Genomic DNA, 12664 nt, shown 5'->3' on the forward strand with positions numbered 1-12664 from the left:
CATTTCTCTATTAACAAATTAATTTCACCTCATAGCATCATAACATTATATAGATTTACATCATTATTCATCAACATATGCAAATATGTAGAAAGGAAAATAACATCATCATCAATGCAGCGGAACATAAAGGAACACGGGAAGAAAAGCATGCATACATAGAGACACCAGGATTGATCGGAGACCAAGGTAAAACCCATTATGGGGAAAACCATTGCAAATTCTTCTTCTAATAGATTGTCATCAAATGATTCAGCAAAAGAGAGTACAATGATCCATATCTTCACAACAACTAGAATATCCATGAAATGCATCTAAACATCAAAAATCTGATTTTGATAACTGTAATGTACTATCACTGCCTGTAGCCTACCACTGACCACTGTTGGCACTAAGCGAAATTTTCGGAGTACTGCAGTTTCATCTTTGCGTCTCCGACGCATGGAGGAAGAGCTGAGCGAGCGTCTATAGCAGTGTTGGACGCTCCCTAGTGGACTCTGTGCGTGCATCTAGGGACAAATATTCTTTGTTTTGCCTTAAACCCCCAGACGCACCCTTAAAGTTGTTGTGCATGCGTCCAAGGCTCCCCAGATGCTACGTGGGCCACTCTGTGCGTGCATCCAGGGACCTTAATGCCCTATTTGCTTTCTGAGGTCCTAGATGCTCCCTCCAAGTTAGCATGCGAGCATCTATAGCTTCCTGGACGTTGTCTTGACCATAGGATGCCAACATCCAAGGATGAAATTCCCCAGTTTTGTGCCAGCATTCGAAAACTAGAAACCCTAGATTCATGCGAGCGTCAACCTTGTAGCTTCGGGCCCTTGTGCGAGCTTCTTCTGTTAGACCTGTCCAAGCCAAGACAAAATAGAAGAGGAGAAGGGAGCTTGATCAATTATGTCCAAATGAGATTGAGGTCTCTTCTATTTATAGGCTTCCATGAGGTTCCACTTGATGTTGAGGCCGACCTGTCAATTGGTACATGTGCATAGGGCCGACCTAATCCAATATACACGAGTGGGTACATAAATTCGAAAACCAACTTTTGCTTGTCCAAATGAGGTGATCTTTAGGTCGATTTTGGTCCTCTCGAAAAGAGGAATTCAATTGAATAATCATCTATGTCATCTGAGTTGTCCAAGGTGGAATTTGACCGCAGTTGCTTAATTTTAACAATGAGTAGGGCCCAACTTAACATACTTCTTCCTAGATGGCTCTAGTCAACATGCTCCTTCCTCCCTTGTTACTTCCTTAGAACCTTGGTTTTGGTTGTTGCATCATGTAGACTGTAGCTATGGGATTTCTTAATCATTTATCCAACACATCCTTCCTCTAATCTTTTGCTCCCTTACTTAGCTATTACCACCCTATTGTCGTAACCAATTTTCTCTCATTCTATATCGACCTTTTTCTATAATTTTCATTCTTCTTGTCTCATTCTCTGAACATCTACGTACTCATGTTAGATTTTTTGTCTTCAGTAGTATGTCACTAGCTCATTGCAACTCACACCTTTGCTTTTTTTGTGCTAGCATTGTCTGATGTATCCTTTGCTTTTGCTTCTCTAAAGTCACTTCTTCTCATGCTAGAGCTACCATGGTGATCGTATTTCCAAATCTTGCCTTCATTAGTGCTTCACCAGTCTTCATATCTCTTGCACCCTAGGTAGCTACAAGTGGGCATAACTATCTAGTAGTTTCATAGCTATTTCATGAACTTTGTCACTTTAGATGTTGTTTTTTTCTATCTATTTTGACGAGGTCGCTTGGATGATTATGAGGATATATTCTTACCTTGGAAACCCCTCTATTGGACTTATGAACACTTTTGGAGGAGTTGTCCACCTATTTAGCCCCTTTTCACTTCACACATGTGGATTTTTGAACTTCTAAGGCCAGACAGTTGCTTGGTTGAGGGAGTTTATTTGTACGAGAACAACCTTACCATGTTTTTGGGCTTATAACCTGCCTTTGGCGCTGCATTAGTCTTTGTAGCTTCGTGTGGGCATAGGTACCTCTTATCTTCATAGTTTTTTCATCAACTTTGCTACTTTAAATGCACTTTACTTTTTAATATGGGAATTTTCTGCCATTTATTTTTTATCGTGCTAAAGCAGTGTAGAAAGTCAAGCTTCATTGCCGACATTGCAAGTTTCCATAACTACTTCTAAAATACTTGGATTCACAACAGGGTCCTTTGCATTACATACTTGTTTCTGAGTTTGCTCAAATTTTACATCATCCTGATGAAAGAGTAGTTTCCTTTAGCATTGGTATTTCCCAAATCTAGAAGGCCATCCTGCCCGTGCAACTCTTTAGAATTAGATGTTAAATGTTCTTTGCATGAACATGTTCTTGGAATTCTAGTTCCATAAATGGGCATGAACTTTTCAACTTGTTTCTTTAGTTCTCTCATTTCCAACAGTGCAATGTACCATTATTTTCTCGAACTACATCATGAGCTAGTGTACAAAATTAGATATACCTTCAATTGTCAATTATATCCTTAAGAAATTGGTGGTTGTAAATCTAGAATGTAGACACTGCTTTTGGAATATTAGTGTTGTGGATAGTTTTGATCCCATGTTGAAAAGGCTCTCCCAACATAGAAGAGATTACTATGGATGTCATTTCAAGAAGTAATGCTTGAAGGAAACACTTTCTCGACTACTTTATATTTCAGGCTATAATATAAGCCCATGAAAATTCCATATCTAATGAAACAACATGAAGAATGCTCTGCTTGTGGTGGTATATTGCATTGAGCTACAAAAAACTAGGATTTGTTTGTGAAGATGGGAGAAGTTCAACAATGTAGGTTCATCCATCAATCATCTAACATGATAATTATGACAACATCTACCAACAATGTTGATTTATGGTAGCATCGAATGTGCTCTAAGCCTCAAAATTTGTAGGGAGGCTTGGACACATGTATTCCGGAATACCCAAAAATCATTTTGGGAACTTCCACCCAGAGACAATTTTATTAAAATAATTAATTATTTTTAATGGGTGCCTAAGTCTAAACTTAGGAAATTAAAATAATTAAAGGGTATTAATCAAACTATAGGTGAAACTTTTAGAAGAAAATGAGAATGAAGTCAATATGATCTAAGCCATTGATTAGAATCTAATTTGGGTCGTTGATTGCTCAACTAAAGGATTATAAGAAGGACTTCGATGGGCATTTGGAAAACACACTGGGCAGATACTAAGTTACTCAAGTAAGATCGATTTTCTCACTGGTCGAAGTTCGGCAAGAGGAAATCGAATCAGAGGGAGAGTTGTAGGTGAGAAGGAGAGAGGGCATCAAGGTGAGAGGTGCAGGAGCAGAAAGAAGACACAGAGCAAAGGAAGGACAACACTGAGGTTGTGACGCTGGGATTGACGTTGGGACTGCACAGTCCCGACGTAGTGAAATGTAGAGGGGCAGCAAGTCCTCTCTAGAGTCAGAATTTAGCTGAGAATATCATCTGTAATATTTCTCACAAAAATTCCTCTTCTATTCTGCTGGTTGTATCTTGTACATGATATTTTTGTTGAAGATCAATAAAGAAACCCTCATCTACTGCATCGGTTTTCCCACATTGGGTTTTTTCTGGGGACAAATGTCCAAAAATAACTGTCATTGTGATTATACTTGTGTTAGTATTTTTCCTTGCATTTACTTTTCGCAGTGTTTTAATTGTGAAGGCTGCAATAGAATTTATTTTGATATTTGTTGTAGAAACATTGTGAATAACTTATTTCTGAAATAATAAGTAGAAGAAATAATATCAGTTACTGCTGTAGGATTTCTATTTAGAAATTCTCACAAGCAATAGTTTCCAACTTCCTAGAATTGTTGTTCACCATCTTTCATATTGGACTATCTTCAAATACAATGATGCATATATCTATATAATTTTCATCTTTGGTGGATCTACGTATCAAGGGATTAGGAAGCAAATTTAAAACAAATCAACAGTGATTGTGGTAAAAAGACTTTGAAGTAATACTCAAGCAACTTACTACCACAATTTTGACAAAATGCTATATTTCTACAATTTGGATATTCAGATTCATTTAGGAAACCAAATAATAAAGGTGGAATGGGTGAGGATTCCCTCCCAAATGGGGATGAATTCACCCCTTAAGAAACACGCGATACAAAGAGGCCTATGATGGGTTACACTTCAAGAGTGCTAGCTACTATACATGCCTACTAGTCATGTTAGATTCTTTCCAAAATACATATGAATGCCCATTCTTCTTAGAAATTTTTAATTGGTGCAAGGCAAAACATAAACTTATGTTCTTAGTTGCTTGATTCAAGAGATGGCTACGAAAAGGGAGGGCCTGGGATGATTCATACACAGTACATAATACAAATATTGGCACATGGTTGGTTAGAGTTTGCAATGAATCTGGAAATTCAAAAAGACCAATTAGAGATAGAATTTCACAAGCTATGAGAGAATGGACTTAATACATGCTCCATATTATGCTATAAAAAGTATATCATTCTCCAAGGACAAAGATATTAAAGGCTTGTTTTCAATGGTCCAATTGGAAAAAAAATCTCAAAACGATACTAGAAAAATGTCCAAGTGGAAAAGTCTGCCATGGTTCGTTCTCAAATTCGAATTTTTGATAGTACCTGTTGACCCTGCCGCCTACACGTACCTACAAGTCAGTGAGAAAAGCCTTCAACCCCATAAGGTGTGGTTGGTGGCAGGGAACTCAGAGAAGGGGCTGTCACACTAATCCTGACTCTCCATTTGAGCAATCTCCTAGGTTAGCTAAGGGGGGTGGTCCCTAGTGAAAAGTTAAGTTAAAAGATATGAGTTGCTAGGAGAGTGTTATAGTGAAAATGGATTACTTTTAAGGATTTATGGGCAAATATGAAGTAAGCAACTTGAAATAACAACGTCAATCTAATATGATTAAAAACCATAAAACCAGTGCCTTATAAGGAATTTGCTCAACAATTTAAAAATATATTTACTCAAAGTAAAATGCAATGTTCTCAAAAGAGAAAACAAAGTAACCCTGAAATGTAAATAAGAATTGTTAGCACAAGATATGTAAGATACAAAATGCTTTTGAGATAATAAACATTATAAATCAAAACATGTGAAACATATCTTTGCCAAAACCCAAAAATTAGTAATTAACTTGGAAATGTAAAAGAAAGGAAGAGTTAAACCAAGACATCAATATGCAAATAGACTTGAAACATGAAAAGAAAACACTTGTTTGAAATGATTACAATACTTGTTTTTGGAATAGACTTTGCATATGAAAACTCAAACCATCAAGAGACAAGTAAAGTAAATGTAATGGAAAGTGCTCTTGGTTAATTTTATTAATTAGCTCTATAATAAGATTACAATTTAACTCTTCAATCCTCAGACCTCACCCTCGCCCAATGATATAGATCTCATAGTGAGGAGTCAATAGAGGAGTAGAGGATCCCTAAGATGTCTACTTCAACCAACTTATGTTGGAAATAAAATTTTAATAAGGCTTGGGGCCTTCCTACACTAAAATGTCTAGATGAAATGCAAATTGTGTTAATTCCCCAAATTACACGCAAATGTTTCAAAGAGATTGATTTGCAATGCTTGAAAATGAAATAGTGTTCAACATAAGTTGCAATTATAACTTCAATTGGAGGAATAAAATTAGCTTACAAGTGTTGCATGTGTTTCATCAATGAATTAAAATGATACAAGTAATTTGTTTGAAAGTAAAATTTGTTTCAAATAGACAATGACAATAAATTGCTCCAATATTAAAGATAACAATGTAGCATAAAATTGAAGCATGTATTCAAGTGCTCATGAAACAATTTACCAAGGTAAATGGAAATGAATCAAAGTTTGTTAAGAATATAAAATGCTTGCATGTAAATGATGAATTGTCCAAAGTAAAGTGTAAGCTTGTAGCTCCAAGCAACAATGAGAAAGAAAATGCAAAGCTCAAATGAAATTGTAACAAACCTTAACTTAATGAAATGTGATAGTGAGGTTGTGTTAATTCCCAATTAAAGCATGCATGTAAGTGAATGAAGTATGAAAGCTTAAACTATGCAAATGTCAATTCACCCAAGAGAAGCCTCCCTCTAAATGGGGAGATAGGATACCATGGGAGAAATCCCAAGCTCCCACAAGCAAGTTAGATCTTTTATTAATATTACAATGAGAATAAGACCCTTAAAAGTTCTCAACTGTACTTCAAGGAGGGTCCTCACAATAATTGCCTGAAACTTGGACACTAGACCTCCTTTCTTGAGAGTGGTGACAAGATCTCACAAAACTTATGCAAGGGAAACAAGGTGTGAGTTTCCTCCAAATGCCCACGGCTTAAAGAGAAAAATGGGCAGCCCTCTAGTGAACTCGACTTGCCCAAAATAAGCCTCAAAAGGGCTCACGACAACCTTGGAAATCGAACCCCTAACACTTGCCAAAGGTCTTGCAAACATTTGTTAGATGTTGTGGGAAGTTGCTCTTCAAAATCTGCCACACAAGAGTTAGCAAACAATCCAAACAATGGCTGCAAAATAAGTTAAGTATTAATGGAAAAATCAGCAAGATGAAATGTATATGTACAATTATAATTTACAAAAGGCTAAGCTAAAGAGAGAGTAAACTCGTCTTTGCTTAGCCATCTTCAAGCTCTTAGATAGCAATTGAAAGAAATGAAGTACAATGTGTTTTTTTAAAGAGATTTAAATTTAGAAGTTTTCGGCTTGTGTACAAGGTATGTGCCAAAATCCCTGCAAAACCACTTTGTAAGATAAGACTATGAAGGTTCAAAGAACAAATGAGAGCTCCTTTAAGAATGTATCAAGAGTGGGTTGGTCTCTCCAAAGACTTCCCCTCACGCTTGATTCTGTAATCCCAACAAGATGTTCCCTCTATAAAACTTCAATCAAGAATTAGTTCCATATAGATTTAACAATAAACAATGATAAGAAACTCTAGAGATTTATTTAAAATCAACTAGAGCATTCTATACCTAGAGCATACTTCTAAATCAAATGTCAATGCAAGATGGCTCTACATTAACAAATCTATAAGAGCATATGAAATCAAATTAGATCAAAGCATGAGTAAAAGAAATTATACCAATGCTCAACAATTCATCACACTCGAAAAGGAGAAACACCTCATGAATGAAACCCCAAAGTCTTTATTGATATTTCTGAAAGTGTACAAGGCAACAACGCTTCCACAAGCACAATAGCTAGTAACAATATTATCCAATGTGGGAGTCCATGGCTCTATTATATAGAGAGTTGGGAGCAAATCCCAATGAAGAATGACAATGACAAATGGCATGAGGTGACAACCCCAAAGAGAAATTCGAATTTGCTTAATGGAGCTCCAATGCCAAGTGTAATAATTGAATTCTGGCAAGTGAACATCATTTTCTTCTTCCCTTATGTACCAAATTCGAATTTTATGGTGGAATGACAAGTGTATATGGGTGGTAACCCATGTGGGGACAGTTTCCCACAAAAATATCCATTAAATATTCTCCCAAATCCTCCCAAATGTGCATTAACTTCACAAATTCGAATTTCCAAGCAGCTTTTTCATTTAATGCTAGAAATTTGATTTTATTTGAGCACATGTCCTTTCCTTGATTTTAGGAGTCCACATCACCTTGGGATTTCACCTTAACTGCCCCATAATTTTCCACCTCATTTCCACAACATTTAGCATGTGTGGATATTTATTTTTCTCAATTTATTTAATTTCTGGCTTAATTAATTGCCAGATTTTCCACTAAACTTAGGAAAAGTGGGTTTTGAGGGTCCAAAACACATTATTAACCCTTCAAAGTGTGTCATAGTAGAAAGTTGAGGGTGAGAGGTGTAACTTTGATTACTCATACACCATACAACTTTTCTAGACTACACTTATTACAATTTAAATACAATTTTATTTGCGATTTTTGACCTGCGGGAAATCTAAAAATTAAAAAATGACTACCTAGACCTAACCAAATTTCACGAAATTTTTTGTGTGATCTAGTATGGTAATATACATCGACTTTAGAGGCTAAGATGTGTCAGGGGCTTAATCTTCAAATCGTCACCCCGGCTTTGGGGTAAAACGTGAGTGAAAAACCTAGAAAATTATCCGCCTCTGAAAACGAAGGGATAATTAACCAGATAAAAAGACACTCCAAGGTGTATTTGTTTGCTGATAGAGTCCTAACATCTTAGGCCTGTTACAGACTCAAACTCATGATTACTAGTATCACTTATTACAATTCCTCGTAGGGTGTGGAATCTGGGTACAAGAAAGATGATGAGAAAATAGAAGTAGAGTTAAAAAACGTTGTTGACTGACGATATCTGATGGTACAAGTGTCGTCTGGATCATCCTTGGGCATGGACTCTTCATATAATCATCAGGTGCCACTCCAGTGGTCAACAGTACCCACAATGTAATGTGTAATGAAAAGTGTTTTGGTAGTATTAATAAGTCTATGCCGTCTAGGCTAGCAACGAAACACATCAGAAAGCTACATTAGCTTTAATCTTACCAAACTTGAAGCAAGAAAACAACTCTGTCATCAAATATCAAATTAAAATAGGATGGAAAAAGCTAGCCATCAACAAAGCATCAAGGGACCCTTTAATTTGCATGACATCATCATTTGTGCATGAAATTTTTAACATACAAGGTATCCTTACATCAACATGGCACGAGGTCTCTTAGATATTGAAAGATATTTGGTGGATTTTACAAGGGGTTTCATGATTGGTAATGATGGCATTTGAAGCTCTGCAATTAGGAAAGGCTTCTGGAAAAGAACACGGGGATAAGCATTTGAGCTCTACCTCCAAATTGTAAAAGAACCAAAGAAGCAAAACCTATGGGGATGGAAACCATTGGGGTAGCTAAAAAATTACGATGCTCTACAGGTATTGAGAACATAAATAGTGGTTATAGAAGATGCTACAAAATTACAACTGACTTAGTAGCAAAGTCCTAGACCACAAGCAAAAACTAAACAAGATCAGATGGAGAAAGAGGAAAGTTGACTGAATTGGATCTTCACCAAAATCTCTTTGTAGATTTTGTAACAAGCATTTAATTGTTTTTATTTTGGCAAAGTTGAGGAAATGTCTATAATTCACTTGGAAGTTGAAACAAACCATTGTAATGGTTGGCCTTCAAAGGTAGTCCGTTAAAAATGAAGGCTCTAGAGAAGAAGGGCATTCAATAGACAGAAGAGATGACAAGGAAATGGAGAATAGCAGAGATGAGAGCTCAAAGAAGCAATCTACTTGATGATTAGAAGAGAGGAGGACAGATTCTGTCCTGTGATGGGTGAAGATTGTTGTTGAGCCATAGCCATCTGCAAATTTCCAGTCAGTGAGTAATAATACACTAAATGGGTGTATAGCTCACCCTTTTGTAATTAATTGCCTGCTTAATAAAATCTTCAATCAAGCCGGTTTTCTTCCCAGTTGGGTTTCCAGGAACATCTCTCCATATCTGTGTTTTAATGTTATGTACTCTGTGAGATTATTGTTGTTATTTATGGTGTATTGTTGGTGCCATTTGCACACATGGTTATGATAAATAGTTTCATCCTATAATCCCCACTAGTATTTAATAAATTTCAACGGCTCACTATTTTCCTCCATCCATTATACTCGGAGTTTGAAGATCAATGGCAATCATCTCAGAGCCGTTGTGCTTACATAGGAGGTTTCCAAATCAGTTTACTTGAGTCTAGTGGACTGTTGGGCCTATTTAGAATTGCTGGGTGTTTTTCATTTTGCCTAGTTTGGTTCCCTCTCCTCTTAGCAATGTTTTTTCTGCTGGGCAAATTCAAGGTTATAGTTGGACGTCCACGAGCCTGTAAACATCCCCCAAACCAAATGTAATTTCTGAAGCTGCACCAGAATTGTATGAAGTCATATGCAAGCCACACGGACTGTACACACCTCCAGCAGTGTGTCGTAAGCATCCCCTACAGCAGCCCAATCATCCCTCTATTGTTCGCTGGTCCATTGCCTGTATAATCAGTGTGCCAATTCCTTAAACCTTTTTCTGTTTCACTGCAAAATACGTTATAAATGGATTCTGGACAGTGATAAGGCAGGCTTTTTATTTTGCTCAAGTACCATTACACAATTTGCCAAAGTGCTGCAAGTAGGTTTCATGCCAAATCATATATCTTTCATACACGTTCTATCTACATGCAACCATGCAAGCATTGGTGGTGAAAGGGAACTTGTCACATCTTGTTGGAATCTTAACTTCAAATTTAGAGGAGTCATAGGCAATGGTTATAAAAAACATAGAGCACAGTGTAAGGCAAAGGAGGAGACTGATTAACATAAACCACGGGAAGCCAGCTGATTGTAAACACGTTTTCAACGAGAGTAAGCTACTTCACGCAAACACTAGGCCACATATATGAATGGGATTTGAATTTGACAGAGAATGCACCATTAGTGATAGTCTTTTGTTTGAAAAAAAGAAGACCCAGGGACAAACCTTATGAAACTATGGTTGTGGCTGTTTTGTTTTTGTAGTGATGAAAATCATGGAATGGAGTTTCTGTGTATTTCAGTTGTTTTTTTTAATGTAAATCATATTGTATATCGACGAGGCTATCATCCACAAATACAGCGAGCTTTCTGCACTGTTATGATATGACTGATTATAAACTCATACTATTTTTCAAATTGTTATTAGTGCAAGGGTCAAGATTATCATGGAATTTGATAATGTGTCCCTTAACCTTGAGAATATTAAGAATTAGAAAGAGGGAATTGACCAAAAGAATGGGTAGGATGGCCACATGGCAGCTAAAAATGGAGATGGGTTATCGGAGAAGAAAAGCGAGAAGGGTGGTTTGTGCTATGGGACTTGATTACAAGATCAGGAAACATTCCAAAGCATATTGAGGGTGAACAAGTTGTGGCTGGGTGGCCTACATGGCTTTCTACGATTTATAGAGAAGTAATTAAAGCCTGGTTTCCATGTAGAGCTAACACCTTTGGGAAACTCAATAAGATTGGTTAAGGGACAAATACCAACATTTACAAGGATCAAGATATAGATAGTGGGAAAATAGTAGATACTGGGAAAACTGGGGAAATACAACAACATTTACAAGGTTCAATATATAGATACTGGGAAAATTGTTGCCCTAAAGAAGGTTCGTTTTGACAATTTGGAATCTGGAAGTGTAAAGTTTATGGCAAGGGAGATTTTGGTCTTGCAATGGCTTGAACATCATAATTTGGTCAAACTGGAGAAACTGATAAGCTCGAAAATGCCTTGTAGTTTGTACCTTGTATTTGAATACATGGAGCATGGCCTTGTAGGTCTTGCAGCTTCTCCAATAAGTATTTTTAGTAAACCTCAGGTAAAATGCTATTTGCAATAGTTGCTTTCACGGCTTGAACAATATTGTGATAGAGGTGTCTTGCATCATAATATGAAGGGTTCCAATCTGCTTCTTTACAATGGACGCGTCTTGAAAATTGCTTCTTTAGTATCCCAATCAGAAGCAACCTATGACTAGTAGTATAGTTACACTTTGGTATCGATCCCCAAAACTGTTATTGGGGCTACAGAGTATGATGCAACTATTTATCTTTGGAGTGTTGGTTTCCTCCTAGTAGAATTATTGGCAGGGAAACCAATAATTCATGAATGCACAGAGGCAGAACAGTTGCACAAAATATTTAAGATCTGTGGTTCACCATCAGAGGAGTATTGGAAAAAGTCGAAATTGCTACATGCAACTATTTTCAAGCCACAACAGCCATATACATGGTGTATATGAGAGAGTTCAAAGATTCACATCATCATCCTTATCACTTATTGAAACTATTCTGTCAATTGATCCAACAGATTATTGTATTGCTTCTGCTACGCTGAAGAATGAAGGTTAGGTCAGTCTCTCTGTGTGCAAAACATGGACTGCAACAGTTCTAGCAAATTTCTATGTTGGGTCTTTCGTGAGGATTTCCTAATGCAACTAGCTTTGTTGAAAAAATAAATCAGATGTGCAAGCCGTAAGAGAATGTTTCTATTGCCTTGGATGGGACATACTTTTCTAGATGGTCCCTGGTTCAATTTCTAATGGTTGTGAAAATTCCTAGATCTAACAATCTCAGGAATCTTACTGCGACCAATTGAATCTACTTCTCCTAGATTGTAAATTAAGTTACAAACTTATTTCAGATTTCTTCATGAAATATCAAAGCAAGTTACTAAAGCAGCCTACACCAATTAAATATGATTCTGACACATAGAAACAGAGCAAGGAAAATAGAAACACATATGACACAGTTATTTTTGGACAAAAGTCCCCGGAAAAACCTAATGCGGGAAAACCGGTGCAGCAGCTTTGAGGATTTATTATTATTAAGTAGTAGCAAATTTTGAATACATCACTGAATACCTCACAGGGTTATTCAGTTCTAGAGAGAAATACTGACAAAAGCTTTGTGAGTTTACCTCACACAATCATTGAGAAAAAAGTCCTGGCTGATTTGGTTGTTGGATGAAGTGCCCCTAGCAGGCACTGGGCTATCCCTGCGCTGCCTCTACGTTGTCCTAGCATCAACCGTCTCAAGCATAGTGTCACTCAACTAGGGAATCGATCAGTAGCCCAGACTCACTGCTCTCAGCCTC

At 37.0% G+C, this 12664-nt stretch overlaps 1 pseudogene; it reads left to right on the forward strand.

Moving 5' to 3' along the window:
* The first annotated feature begins 10800 nt into the window (after window positions 1-10800).
* On the forward strand, window positions 10801-11919 carry LOC149208596 (putative serine/threonine-protein kinase At1g54610 pseudogene; annotated as a pseudogene).
* Window positions 11920-12664: the final 745 nt, after the last annotated feature.

This window comes from Pinus tabuliformis, chromosome 1_2 (assembly GCF_031772625.1).
Source record: "Pinus tabuliformis cultivar Carrire ecotype Pingquan chromosome 1_2, CPIR1, whole genome shotgun sequence".
Lineage (NCBI taxonomy): Eukaryota > Viridiplantae > Streptophyta > Pinopsida > Pinales > Pinaceae > Pinus > Pinus tabuliformis.